The sequence below is a fragment of the Lactuca sativa genome, chromosome 9, assembly GCF_002870075.4.
Source record: "Lactuca sativa cultivar Salinas chromosome 9, Lsat_Salinas_v11, whole genome shotgun sequence".
Classification (NCBI taxonomy): domain Eukaryota; kingdom Viridiplantae; phylum Streptophyta; class Magnoliopsida; order Asterales; family Asteraceae; genus Lactuca; species Lactuca sativa.
In genome coordinates, this window is record NC_056631.2 from 167,749,190 (window position 1) to 167,763,648 (window position 14,459).

A 14,459-nucleotide genomic window follows, 5' to 3' on the forward strand; every position below is an offset into this window, starting at 1 on the left:
TAAGGTTATCAAATCTTGTATATAATTCTATCGCATGTAATTTCCCATTTATGAAACATTAGCACAATTTCCTATCTTACTTTACTGAAAGAGAGATAACAAGTGTGTCATCAGATCGACACTCCTTGAGATTTGATGTATGAAAAAGCATCATGCACGTCATTTAGCTCTTAAGATAACTTGATATAAATATCAGGACCAAATTCAGTTAAGAATTTCGAAGGTCCTTTGAGTTGCGGTTTAACTTGACTCGTTCTCTAAGCCGGATCATTTCTCTCTAGGGGACAGATTTTAAAGTTACATAGGCTCTGACTTGGAATTCAAGACTTACATTTTTTTTGTTGACAAAGTTCGTTTGTCGTTCATGTACATTCTGTAAACGTTCTCAGGTTCACATAATCTTTTATGTAATCTCTTGTGTGATTCATGGATTAGAATACAACGCATCACCTGCATGCTCTTTGTTCAATTTCACATTTTCATTCATTGCTCAACATATCGAGTATTGGAAATTGCATCTGTATAAAGCCTCAAACGGTTTGGCCTTGATGCCGGTGTGATAACTATTGTTGCAGGAAAAACTCAATTAACGAAAATGAGTATTCCATGCAATATCCAAAGTCTATCATACAAGTTCACAACATATTATCCAAGTCAGGATGGTTATTTTTTCGTGACCATTAGGGATGAATAGTTATGCTTATGTCTAAGTGCGTACCCAAAGATTTAGATGATTGTCAAAATTGCTAGGTGAATCTAATATCTTAGTGAGAGATGACAGAGATCAACACCTCGTGCAGTCTGGTGATTTCTTTGGCAAGGACTGGTCAGCTTTTCCATTTCACATGGTTCTTAGATTAGTAGGCAGTGGGAGAACTTAGTCAATCTTTGGACCACCACCTAAATAAAATCAAAACCATTAGGTTTATTAGGAAGCTTTGGTATAAAGTCCATTGGCGTTGGTTCCCACTTTTACTCGGATATTACTTATTGTTATCCTAATATTGAGTGTTTTTTAATGTTTTGCCTTTGATACATGTTTGTTATTTTTCCACTCCATCGGTAATATATGCTTTCATGCATGTTCACCACTTCTATTTTCTTTAGATATAAGCACAATAGGTCAGATCCTGGAAGGATGGGACACTTTAGTTTGTGAGCTTTGTCCAAGACTATGCACTTGTGTTCACTGACTTAGGCATACAAATTTGGTTTATAAAGTATCGCGTCCCGTCATCCCTAAGTTTGACCTGTTTATCCAATTTTCACATAGCTTCACTCGCGAAGCTTTTCGCTCTCAGGGTCTCGAGTAAAACTTCTCAAATTTAAGTTGTAGGTTGTGGATGGATATTCATAGTTAATATTTGTACTCGGCGGGTTTGGTACATTCTTTTCAACTAATGACATTTGCTACTATCTCAATTTCATTACAATGTTAATGAATCTCACATGTCATGATAATAATAAATTTTTCATTTATGTCATTCAACTAAAAGCATAGGCAAAAACCTTGTCTCAATTCATCTATATGCACCTCAATCCTTTATATAGATGTCATCGTATACAAACAAGTTCTCTGTTCTTTTAGAAAGGTAGGATTTGTGTGTTACACCATAGTTGTTCTAACTTCTATAATATAATCTCTTGCTTATTTCTCCAGTTGGACTTTGTTTCTTTTGTTGCTAAAATTTCAACATTCATTCTTTAGGAAGAAATCTTCAGTAAATCGTCCACATTTGATCAAATCCTTCACATTTGATTTAATCCTTCACATTTTATCAAATCTTTCTCATTTGATTAAATCCTTCACATCTTATCAAATCCTTCTCATTTAATTAAATCCTTCACATTTCATCAAATTTTTCTCATTTGATTAAATTCTTCACATTTTATCAATTCCTTCACATTTGATTAAATCCTTCACATATTATCAAATCCTTCTCATTTGATTAAATCTTTCATATTTCATCAAAAATTTTCTCATTTGAGTAAATTCTTCACATTTTATCAAGTCCTTCACATTTGATTAAATCCTTCACATTTTTTTAAATCTTTCACATTTGATCTTTAGGGTAGGAAAGAAAGTTTAGGTTCTTCCCCGACTTGTCATCATAAATGACCATGTCTTTCTCGTGGGGTAGGTTTAGTCATATTGTTTTCTTGTGCTACAGATCTATACATAATAGGGAGGTAGCTAATTCATACATATGATAGTGTGAAAGCTTCAGCTCGAAACTGGTATGAAGTCTATAAGTAAAGATCGATCGTTAATGGTTACTTTTTCAGTTACTAGGGGTCGTATTTGACCTTACGTGAAACAAATAAAACCGTGTCATAAAGACAACGATATTGGACTTTCAGTGACATAAGCATGAGATTGGCGTGAAAAACATGATTTGCTAAGTGTTAGGATGAAATTATTAAAATTTCACGAGTAGATTTCTGACAGCTCACTATTTGTCTCCATTTTACAGGTTTTCTCTAATCTACTAGTTTCTTGACTCATAATAGGTTTAAGTTTGGCGTTTGCAAGGATTTCTTTTCATAACTGAATTAGAAGTTCCTCGGTATACAATTAGTTAACGAGAAACACACCGGTTACTATTAGTGGTTCCTGGTTTTCATTCCTTGTTTCGATTGTGATTGCCCTGACTCGAGCTGTAATCTCCTGGTTCTTTAGTCTTGGGCAGTTTCTATCAAAATTCCCCTTTTCATAACAAGATGTTCTTCCACCAATGCTTGCTCTAATTTCTGCATTTCATCTCTTGGTAGCATACTCCTATGAGCATCACTTGTAGTGCTTCTCAAGTCGTGGCATAAGTAGAGTCGATGCCAACGATTTACACATATTATATAGTTCTACCTGGTAAAATTTGTGTCCTTAAAAGTGTAGGTGGCAAACCTAAACATGATAGTTTTCTGTACATGAACAAACATGGAATATTGATTCTATCATTTAAATCTAGAGTGGCAAATCCAAAACTTCTTCCTTTTCGTAGAAGTATCTGGGTTGGTGGTTCATGAGTTCTTCGTGTGTTCATGTCCTCTGGACATAACTATTATTTCTATGGTTGTTGATTCCAATTCTACTTTGCTCAGAGGCGTTGTTGATGGGATTTACACAAACAAACATCCTATGTGCTCATGCAAGCCCTAATGCTTGGATCTAGGCTTCTCTATTGTACATGCAAAGAATCCAAGACTTTCAAACCCTAGATCTAGCAGAATGATTCGAAATTTAACTTAACAAATCAGATCTAGAAGATTACCTCTTGTTGATTTCTTGATTCCTTCTTAATGTTTCTTGTCTTGGAGCTTAGAGTCACTAGTGTAACTCCTCTAATGGCTTACAAACACCAACTAGCAAGAAGGCAATTATGAGAGAGAGGAGGGAATGCTAAAATTGGCCTAGGGTTTCTCTTGAGATCAAGTGCAGCCGAAAATTGCAAGTGGAGCTCTCTATTTATATTGTAGGCTGCTAGGGTTTCTGCCAAAACCCTAATGGACAACTTAATCACCAAGCAGCCCATGGAACCTTCTGGAATATGGCCTTGGACGAAAATATGATGATCATTCATTATAATTTCGTTCCCCCTTAGTCCATTAGGTTTCCCAGTCCCAAACTCAACTATCATACATTTGACAGTTTATGCCCCTTTATTTAATAAATCTCTTTTAGTCACCAAATTAATTCCTAATTAATTTATGACCAATATTAATCAAATAATATGATTTCTCTTTTAATATATTATTCTTATAATATATTAATAAATCATAATATCTTCTCTCTCTCTCTCTCTCTCTCCATAAATTACCCTGTCAAGTTGCTATGGTAAAGGCAGCCCAAAAGGACCATGCACAACCGGGTCAAGTACTTACCAAATATAGTTATTGGCTTAGACACTAATCCAATGGTCTCCCACTTGGATAGGTCTAGTAACTATAATGTAAGCATATTTCGATTAGCAATCGTAGCTCTCATAGACGTTGTCGAACTCTGATCTTATCAATACTTTGTCCTTTAGATAAGGGATCGTACAATCCTCTGTTCTAGATATCGTGCGGACAATCACATGGAACATAGTCATACTTATTGTCCAACAATATGTTTCTCAATCTCAGCATCATTTGACATAGAACTTAATTGAACACATCAATTCAGTCCTGACCGGGCCCGACATGTAACGCCCGGGTTTCGGGGCTAAACATTTTTTAGACAATGTAATAGTCTAGGTCAACTATTGTAACTTTTTTTGAAGTAATAAAGATGATATATTTGAATACTATGTGAATTATGTGTATTTATATGCTTATTACTTATTTTATAAAATTTTTGATCAAAATTTTTGATCAAAGATTGTGCAAATTAAGGATCTCTTAATGCATCGGCCTTACGTTCTGGCCATTCAAAGTGTTTAAGAACTGCCCTCTCGTCAACCTTATTTTTTTCAAAAAAAAAATATTAGATTGTATCAATTGATCTTGAGGCTAAATGCAAGAAAAATAGCATTTTAGTTTCATATGTTTGTTAATTTATTTATTATAACATTCCTATTTTCATTTTTTTTTCTTTTATGGTTACTTGAAAAAGACAAAAATTGTACCCAATTATATTGATTTCATTCAAATACAAAGAAATTTTCAGTGTTGTAATTAAATAAATTTATTTTTTCTAAAAAATGAAAGTACAATAATATAACTGAGTACATTCTTTAGAATACAATGTCATAATAAGATTAAAAAAAAAAGGGAATACAATGTTGTTGTAGAAAAAAAAATGGAAGTGAGATGGTATAATCGAAAATATAAATAAATAAATTGTTATTTCTTGCATTTATTCCTTATTTAAATTTGTTAATAACTAATAAGAATTATATGAAATGAATAAGCATTAAAAAAAGATTAAAGAAATAAGTGTAAGTTTACCAGGCAAGAGAGTTTATCATCAAGCCATTTAACAAAGGGCACGACATCTTCAATATCTATAAATGATGCATTCTCAACTTCTTTGATCAAAAACTTTATAAAATCACCTTGTGTTTCCTTACGTACTGGACCATAAATAATCCACGAGACAACTGAAAAGATCGTGCAAATTAAGGATCGATTAAAGGCTACACGTGATCATCCAAAGAGTTATGCTGACGTAAGACGTAAGCCTTTAGAATTCCAAGTTGGAGATAAAGTAATGTTGAAGGTCTCTCCTTGGAAAGGCATATTTCGATTCGGGAAATGAGGCAAACGAAACCCAAGGTATATAGGAACTTTTGAAATTCTAACAAGAATTGGTTCTATCGCATACCAACTCAAGTTGCCTCAAGAACTAAGTAGTATGCATGATGTTTTTCACATATCAAATATCAAAAGATGTCTATCCTATGACACTCTTGTTATACCTCTCGACGAGATACAAGTCAATATGAAACTCAACTTTGTAGAAGAACTTGCCGAGATCATGGATCGAGAAGTCAAATGATTAAAGCAAAGTCGTATTCCCATAGTGAAAGTTCGATGGAACTCATTACGAAGGCCTGAATTTACTTGGGAACGTGAAGATCAAATGAAAGAAAAATACCCCCAACTATTTGACAAAACCCCATCCATAAGATAAATTTAGAGACGAAATTGTTCTAACAGGGGGAGAATGTAACACCAGTCAAAATAGGTCAATAACAATCACATGTGATTATGCCAATCATGTAATGTGATTTTATTAAACTAGTAATGTGATAAACGTACTATGTAGTTCATGATAACTTCTAATACAAATTTGAACTTTCTTTATAATACAACTCAAAATATACGTCCATACGATTCCAAAAATATAGAGAACGTCTGAATCTGACTTCGCATGAAAAAGTTATGATAAACCGAACACTATAAATCTCTATAATAAGAGGAATTTAAAATAGACTTAGAATTAACTATTGGAGTCTAAAAGAGAGTTGTAGTATTCGTAAATACCTGCGCGTGGATATAAAGAATGTCAAAAACGGAGTTCTTATATAAAAGTTATGACCTTCTGAAGATACAGTTGTCAGAAACCCTAATCCGACTGATCTCACGACGTGAGCATAGAAACTCACGACGTGAGGAGTCAAATTGCCACATTTTGGACCTAGAAGGTGCGTGGAGAGGCTATAAAGGGATAAGTTCTAAGCTCACAACGTGAGCAAGGATATCTCACGACGTGAGGAGTCATATGGCTACCTTCTGAAGCTAGGGACGCAAATGGCAAGTCTACGAGGTGAGCAGGCTTGGCTCACGACGTGAATTTTATAAACTCACGACGTGAGAGGCCAAAAACCTTCCTATAAATAGCAGGTCCGACTTCAGCTATTCCTACACCTAAACTTCTTCCCTTTCTCTCATTTGCTGAAGCCCTCTTGTATCTCGAGCCCGACGGCCTCGTACCACTGACCGTTTCTGCTTAGATTACATAAAATCACACTAATAGGGTGAGTTTCACGGCCCCACTTTCTAATATTTTCGGGGGGGAAACGCATGCTGAATATTGTATATACGTTACTATTATCTCTATATGATAGTATATTAGTATCAACGTAGATAGTTATATTAACCGGGATATAGTTGTTCTAAATATAATATTTTGAATATATACAACTATTATCAACTTGTTAGCATGTTCTTGTATTAATGTAGATCTTTAGTTATACTTAGGATTCTATATATACGTTGTGTGCGATATAGTTCGAAGTTATATTCGGAAGTTCTATATGTTAAAATGTATGTTGCTATTATTGGTTTGTCAAGATAAAACTTGGTATGCTATATGTTCTTATTGTTGGTTTTATAACAAGATAAAACTTCGTATGTTATATATTGTTATTTTTGGTTTTATGTTAAGATAAAACCTGATTTTTCCTCAAGTTATAGCTGGTGTACTGCCTAAAATAATATGAACTTAGGAGTAATGTTTAAAGGCATAATCTAATAAATTAGGGTTTTAGACATGAAAATGCTTTTGTTGTTAGAGCTATAGAAAGCCGTCGAAGTCTACATGAGTAATTGTATTCATTAACTAAGATTGGGGATCTTAGCGGAAATCCTCTGAACTGTAATCTTTAATCCCGTGTGAGCGAGGAAGTCGTGTATAATTAGTATACGGGTTGACAACCCCACTTATGATTGTTAGCTACAATCAACTATAAGCAAGTGACGAAATATCCTTTTACTTGTTATTGTTCCGGCATCTATGAAGCGTGCAGTGTTGTTTCTCATGGAAATCATGAGTGTGTTGTTTCTCATGGAAATCATAAGTGTGTTTTATCAGAGGTATTATGTCGTAGCAGCGGTTACAGGCTCATGGTAGCAAATTGTTAGAAACATTATACTTTGTCGTATACAAATATTAATGTTAAGTATATGTTTCCCCCTACTTATACCTTAGGTTCAAGGAACGTTTTAGTATAACACCTAATTGATAAGTAGACTATTATACCTAATATATATACTAAATGTTGGAGCTTCAAAATGATACTTTCAAAAACTAAACTTTTGAACTTAGAAAAAGTATTATTTTTATATGGAGTCAAAACCTGTGAAATCACCAAATTTATGTTGACGTATTTTAAAATGCATGTGTTTTCAGGAACTTGAAAAGCTAGTATGTATTCGAATTGGAGAAGTTTTACTATTACCTTTCTGTTTATTCAGAAGTATAAAATAGTCGGATATTATGTAATAGGTTCTAGAAAAACAGTAATGTAACTTTCAATCATCAATAAAGGTATGTATTTTCTTTAGTACTGTTCAATGTATGTTATATATAACTGTGATACGAAGAATGACGTTACACCACCCGGTGTTTCCGCCGACGGCCGGGGTGTGACATTGCTGAACCGGATAACCTCGTGCCAACTAACAAAATACAATCTTAATCAACAATTATCCCGATAATCCAAAATCCGAGGCCCACTCCATAAACCAACTTCCTAAAGGGTAAAAGACCATTTTACCGTTTCCTCATTTGGCTTAAAACCAAGGCCCGAACCAATCACACAATATCCCAAGATGGAAACCCAAAGCCTAAAATGGCCCAACAAGGCCCAAAACCAAATCTCACGTCGTGACCAGCCTTGGTCACGACATGAGAGCTCACTCAAATACATCCCAACTCATCAAGACTCAACCTAGCCGACTTAGCCAAGGAAAATTCAACATGGTTGCCCTCATGTCGTGAGAAACCTTCTCACATCGTGAGCCTCAAACAGATAACCAGAAACGGGGCCAAACGCTTCTCAAGTCGTGAGAACATTCTTATGCTAAAAATCCAACTTTTGAGTCCTAAAACCATTAAGCTTTCAATCCTAATTCTTCCAGAAGCTAACAAGGACTCTAGAGTCCAATAAAAATGATTACTTGGTGGACATGCATCCCCAAGCATGTCCTAAAACTATCTTAGGTCAAAATGACAAGAAATGGCCCCAAACTCAAACAAGATTCATAAATTATAACCATACTTCATATCCATAAGACTAATCATAGAGAATGACTCATTGATCCATAAAGTTGCCAACTTTATGGATCCCATGCATGCAATCCATCATAAACATGCAAAAAGGAGCTTAGAACTTAGATCTAGCAAGTTGAGCTCATAAAGATTTGATCTTGGACACTTACAATGGTCCAAAATGTGCACAAGATGATGATGATGAAGCCTCCTTGCTGAACCAACACTCTAGAACTTTCCTTCTTCTTCTTTTAGCCACCAAAACACTATAATGGATCCAACATCAGCAAGATGGATTAGAGTTAGGTTTTCTAAGTTAGTGGAATGTGGAGGCCTAGAAATCAACCCTAAAATTGATTTAAGGGGGCTTAAATATGTGGGAACCCTAAAAATTTGTGGGCTTGGGCTACAGCGAACCTCACGTCGTGAGCTATTATTGCTCACATCGTGAGCTTAGTCCCGTATAGAATCTTCATGCAGCCCTCCTCACGTCGTGAGCCTCCATGCCTCACGTCATTTAGACCCCTTTTTCCAAAATCCAACCTTTTGACCCTCTAAAAGTCTAATTCGGTTCATCCAAGAAAACAGATGTTACAAAAACGGTTTTTAAAACATTGTTGGTTTCAGATTGTGAGATTGGTTGATAGAGCTGGAATGAAATGGGCATTCAATCATTTTTAAATTCAAATATAATTCCAAAACTACCATAGTATAGACAATATTTTTATCCAACCTAGTAGTTTATAACGATATCTACATTATACATAAAATTTAGATGAAATTGATAATCAATCAACTAAAAATCACATTACCAAATATCCTAAAATAGATACCATGAAACTGAGAAAGTCAAAAACCACAACAAAAAAAATTTAGAGTTAAAAATCAACTTTTATTTTTCAACAATATTTTATAGTCTACATTTAATGGTGAGTTAGTTTTTCCATAAACAATTTTTCAGTATTTTAGGGAAAATTGAAATTCGTTTTCTTTTTCTAGTTTTTTTGTTGACAGTTGGATTGTTCACGAAGGAACACAATCGTTGGGAATGACAAGTATAAATACATGTGTTTGACCCTCGTTTTTGTTCATTCTTTCCCATTCTTCAAGTGTAATCATAGAATTGATGGGAAGAATTCCAAGAATCGTTAACTGTAATTCTTAGAATCGAGGAGGTCCTAAGAGGATCTTAGTCATTCAAATCCATCAACGACTGTAGTGGAGACCAATTATTCTTAAGGACGGTGATATAGTAGCATCTTAGTTTTTCAGTAATATATTTTCGATTCTATTTTCGTACTCTAGGCTAATTATCTTTAAAGGGGTGTTTGGGATTCCTTTTCAAGAGGAAAAGTCATTTTTGTAAAATACTTTTTTCAAAAGATGTTTAAAAAGTATTTGGGATTTCTTTTGCTTTTACGGCCTCAAAAGTTCAAAAATATACAAAAAGTCAAGTATGTATTTTGTAAATGCTAGTTTTTATGCTTTGGTAAAAATTGGTTATAAAAATCCTTTTACACTTGCCAAATAACTTTTTCACTTGTTTTTTAACTTTTTTAAAAAGTTAAAACCAAAAAACTGATTTTAAAAGGAAAAACAAACCCCTAAGAATTGATCCTATTTTTTCAGGAATATATTTTCGATTCTATTTCCATACTCTAGATCCAACAGGGTACACAACTAGTTTTGGAGAATTGTCTTTTTGATTTTGTCACCACTAATCCGTTTTCCTCACTTGCTTCTTGATGAGGTAAGTTTAAAAATCCTTGGCCTAATATCTAACTGATTTAAAAGAACCAAATATAATTGCATGTACTAATAGTTGGCTTCTTCCTACTTCGTTTTTAATAGAGTCGAAAGCTTTTTGCTAGTTGTTTTCAATAAATGTTTCTATAAAATTTTATTATATTTTATGTTCTTAAAAAGAATATATAAGTACTGATGGAACACACGAGAACAAAGATCATTTAAGCATTAACCTTGATACTAAGTTCAAACATACCAAAAACACATACATAACCATAAAGATACAACGATCCATTTACTAAAAAGATACAACAATCCATTTACCACATGCAATCAAAACGCTTAATACCTAAAATCCGATAATAAAACCCTAATCAGCTAAATATCAAACATGGCAACAAAATGATTAGTTGCCGTAATTAAGCTTTAATCAGCTATCATTCAAATACCATCCATGACTTGCTGGATTATTTGTTTTGACTCCTGGAGCAAACCGATACTCTTTTGGAGCCTCTCCCTCTCTGAGGCCACCGAAGTCGGTTCATCCAGCATCTTCTCCATACCACCCCCACGCACCATCACCTCATTTACAATCTCCTTTTCCAACTCACTGTTCACCATTTTTTGTATCACAAACCGAAGCTCAAGAGCTATCCAATCCACCATTCTTCCCAAAACAATCTTCCAGTAAGCCATCATCCTCATTTTCAAGTCGAAAGCTTGATCTCTTTTGGTTGCTGGAACATTTACTAGATGTGTGATGCCAATAGAACCACAACCTTCCATTGAAAATGAATAACGATTGGTGATTGCCCTCAAAAAATCATCAATCTGCCCATTAACATGTTCCAAGAAGCTATGAAATTGGGGTCACAAGTGTAATCTGTTACTTTTTCCATTTCAATCATCTCAAAAACCCTTTCCACCAACTTCTCCTTCATTCTTAACATCACATTCAAAGATGCTTTCTTTATGGAAGGAAGAAGTTGTGGATGATTCCCACAATGATCCATCAAGACTCTAGCACAAACAATCTCAAGATAGCCCCATACTTTGTTTAAGAAACTAATGGGCAAATCAGAGACATCGTTCACTTTCTTCTTTAGCAAATACTGAAAAGCCGAGTTCGAGAGAAAAAAAGGCAACCGAATCCCATTTGCTTCCTCCAAAACCAACATCTCCTCAACAAGAAAATTTTCAGAAATTTTGTCACTTTTGTGGAGTTCTTTTGTAAACTCATCCAACATTTCAGCCAATCGAGCATTACAATGCATTTCTTTATCATCATACTCAAGCTCTCCTCGAATCAAGATCTTTTGAAACGTTTCTTTTAAGGACCCAACGATTTGCATAAAAGCAGCCATTGCATCGGGAATACTAGTAAGAATCCGGGGTAGCTTGTTGAGTTCCAAAACCGAAGCATTAAGTCTCTCATTGATCTTCTTAACAATGTCCGGCAAACACTTTGATATGATCATTGATTGTATTTCCATAAGTCTACGTGCCAATACAGGAATACCTATAATGGACTTGTCCATCTTAGACAACAATGGGTGAGTTTGAAAGAGTGTGGCTTCTTGCATTCGAGCCTCTTCATAGGTTTCATCTTTGATCCGGTTTCTCACACAGATATAGCCAAGTCCGATGTTGACATCATTTGACGTTACCTTCTCAAGTAAGCCCTCCGGCGACTGATCGGATTTGGTTACCACGGCTAAAGTTCGTTGTCCGGTGCTGTCAACACGTCGTGACATGCAAATAGATTCACAGGTTGCAAAATCAACATTTGCAGCAAGAACATTCAAAATGATACTCTCTTCAGGCTTGATGTGCTCCATTATCATATCTGAAACATTCAAAAAGTAATTATAAAGCACATGTATTTTTTCTAGTCTGCATAGATTTATAATACTTATAATAAACGAAATACCTGAAATCTGTTCGTAAATGTTTTCCGGTTGATCACCCACAGCAACCCGAGCTATTCCGGGCAAATCAATCATGGTGAGATTTGGAACACCATTCTTCTTGACGACTAAAGTTAAGGGTACATTTGATATCCCTTTATTATCTCCGGCTATCTCCACGGTGGCCTTATCGATGGCATCCGAAATCTGGCTTTCTTCCATGATCGTAACCGATTTTTTCTGATACTCCAGAAGGAGTTCTGGGACAGGATCTGGATGGTTTTGAAGCCTCATGATAAGAGGTTTGTACAGATGTTCTGTCCACGCGGTAAACTTATGCCGGCAAGCGACTCTAGAACGCTGGACTTGCCGGAGGACTGGTCACCAACAACGACGATGGCTGGAAGAGGGATGCCTTCTTGGGTGACTTTGAGACGACGGAGCTTGTCGACGGCATCAAGAATGGGACGTATTTTATCGTTGTAAGATGAAACGATGGGCGGAAACTGCGGTTTGTGATCTTCGGTAAAAGGAAGAAGTATTACCTCACCGCCGTTGGTTGTTTTGGTGCTGTTGTAAACTGGAACCATGGTGTTGCTCTTTTCCGCCATTGCTGCCGGGACTGAAAGTAGAGGAAGAGAGGAGAAAGTACAGTTACTGGGAGGAATCGTGTACGTGTTTAGAATATCAAATCGTTCTCAGGCTTTATAGGAAAAGTAAACCTTTTGAATCAGAAAGAATCATATCTGAAGATTTTCAATTTCCTTTTTTTTTTTAAATAAAAAAAAAACCTTTGAAATTATCTTTACTTAAAAGAATTAACTATAATGTTTATTTCGAAAGTAAGTGATTTAAATAGGGCTAACAATTTTCGACACGACACGTGACACGATACGAAATAAATGGATTTGGGTTGGCGGGTCATATATGAGTTTATGTTCCAAATCCGCCAACCTGTGACCCGCCAACCCGACCTGTATATTTAAATGGGTCGTGTTTGGGTTGACATATTTTGACCCGCCAACCCACGACACGCCAACCCGAACAAGACACGATTGTCAGGCCTGGATTTAAAGGACGTGTTAACTAGCGTCGAGTAGGAATCGGAATAGATTGAAATTCGGTTTGATTTTCAGTTCTTTCATATTTTATTTTTTGGTTTTGTTTTGTTTTCATCTTGTTTTAAAATGGATTTTATCATAATGTATCTTTTATCCAGTTAACGGCAGTATTAAATTTATAAATGATGACATAGGTGAATACTCGTCTCATTTGAAGAAAACGGAATCAGAACCGACGGTTCCTAAAATTTAAAACTGAAACCGATTTAAAACAGTTCTTAAATTTTTAGAAAACCAATCTCGGAACCTGCCGGTAGCAGGTAACCCGGCTACATCAGTTTTATTAACTTTTGTCAATAAAACCGCAATTTAGTTCAATCGAAATCAAATCAATTCTAACCAACAAAGAGTAAAATCGAACCAATATATTTTAAACCGGTCTAAATAACACACACACATATCAACCTGCAAACAATTAACCTTTGCTCGAAATATCAAAATCTTGAACATAATTACAAAAACGTCATATCATCTCGTACATTGACGATAAATAAAATCAAATTTTCACCTTTTATTTTTTAAATCGTGCGGCAAAGATTTGTCCCCACACTCCTTACTTATTTTTTGAGTCTTCACTTGATCCAACCTTATATATATATATATATATATATATATATATATATATATATATATATATATATATATATATATATATATATATATATATATATATATATATATATATATATATATATATATCGGTTCCGACAGATATTCAGTGTGTAGCGGTTCTGAAATACAGAGAACCGGAATCGGAAGGTTCTAGTTCTAGAACCGGTAGTTCCAAGGCGGCTTCGGTTTCGAAAGCGAATACCCAGTTTCGATGTTCATCCCTAAAATTTATTACAATTTAATGGATTGAAACATTATCATTTTATTTTTTATACAATTCTACATTAATTTTCGTACAATATATTAAACTTTATAAAGTTCAATGAAATATATTTTGAATAGTTAAAATGTTTTTTTTCCCGTTGAAGAGTTCAATGACTTTTAAACTACATATCCATTGAATGCCAACATGACACCCAGAATAGTAGAGTAATTCATTGAATCCTCATTCAACTCTATCATTGAACTATACATTGTGGATGCTCTTATAAAATAATACTAAATATGTTATTTATTATTTTCTTTTATAGTTTTCAATTTTTTCACTTTTCTTCTAAAAATTACGCATGTCCTTTTATTGTTCTTGCTTTCCTGCTTATT

The 14,459-nt window shown here is 34.7% G+C and overlaps 1 pseudogene; it reads right to left on the reverse strand.

The window, feature by feature from the left end:
- Window positions 1-10,489: 10,489 nt before the first annotated feature.
- LOC111912686 (dynamin-related protein 4C-like) lies at window positions 10,490-12,879 on the reverse strand (annotated as a pseudogene).
- Window positions 12,880-14,459: the final 1,580 nt, after the last annotated feature.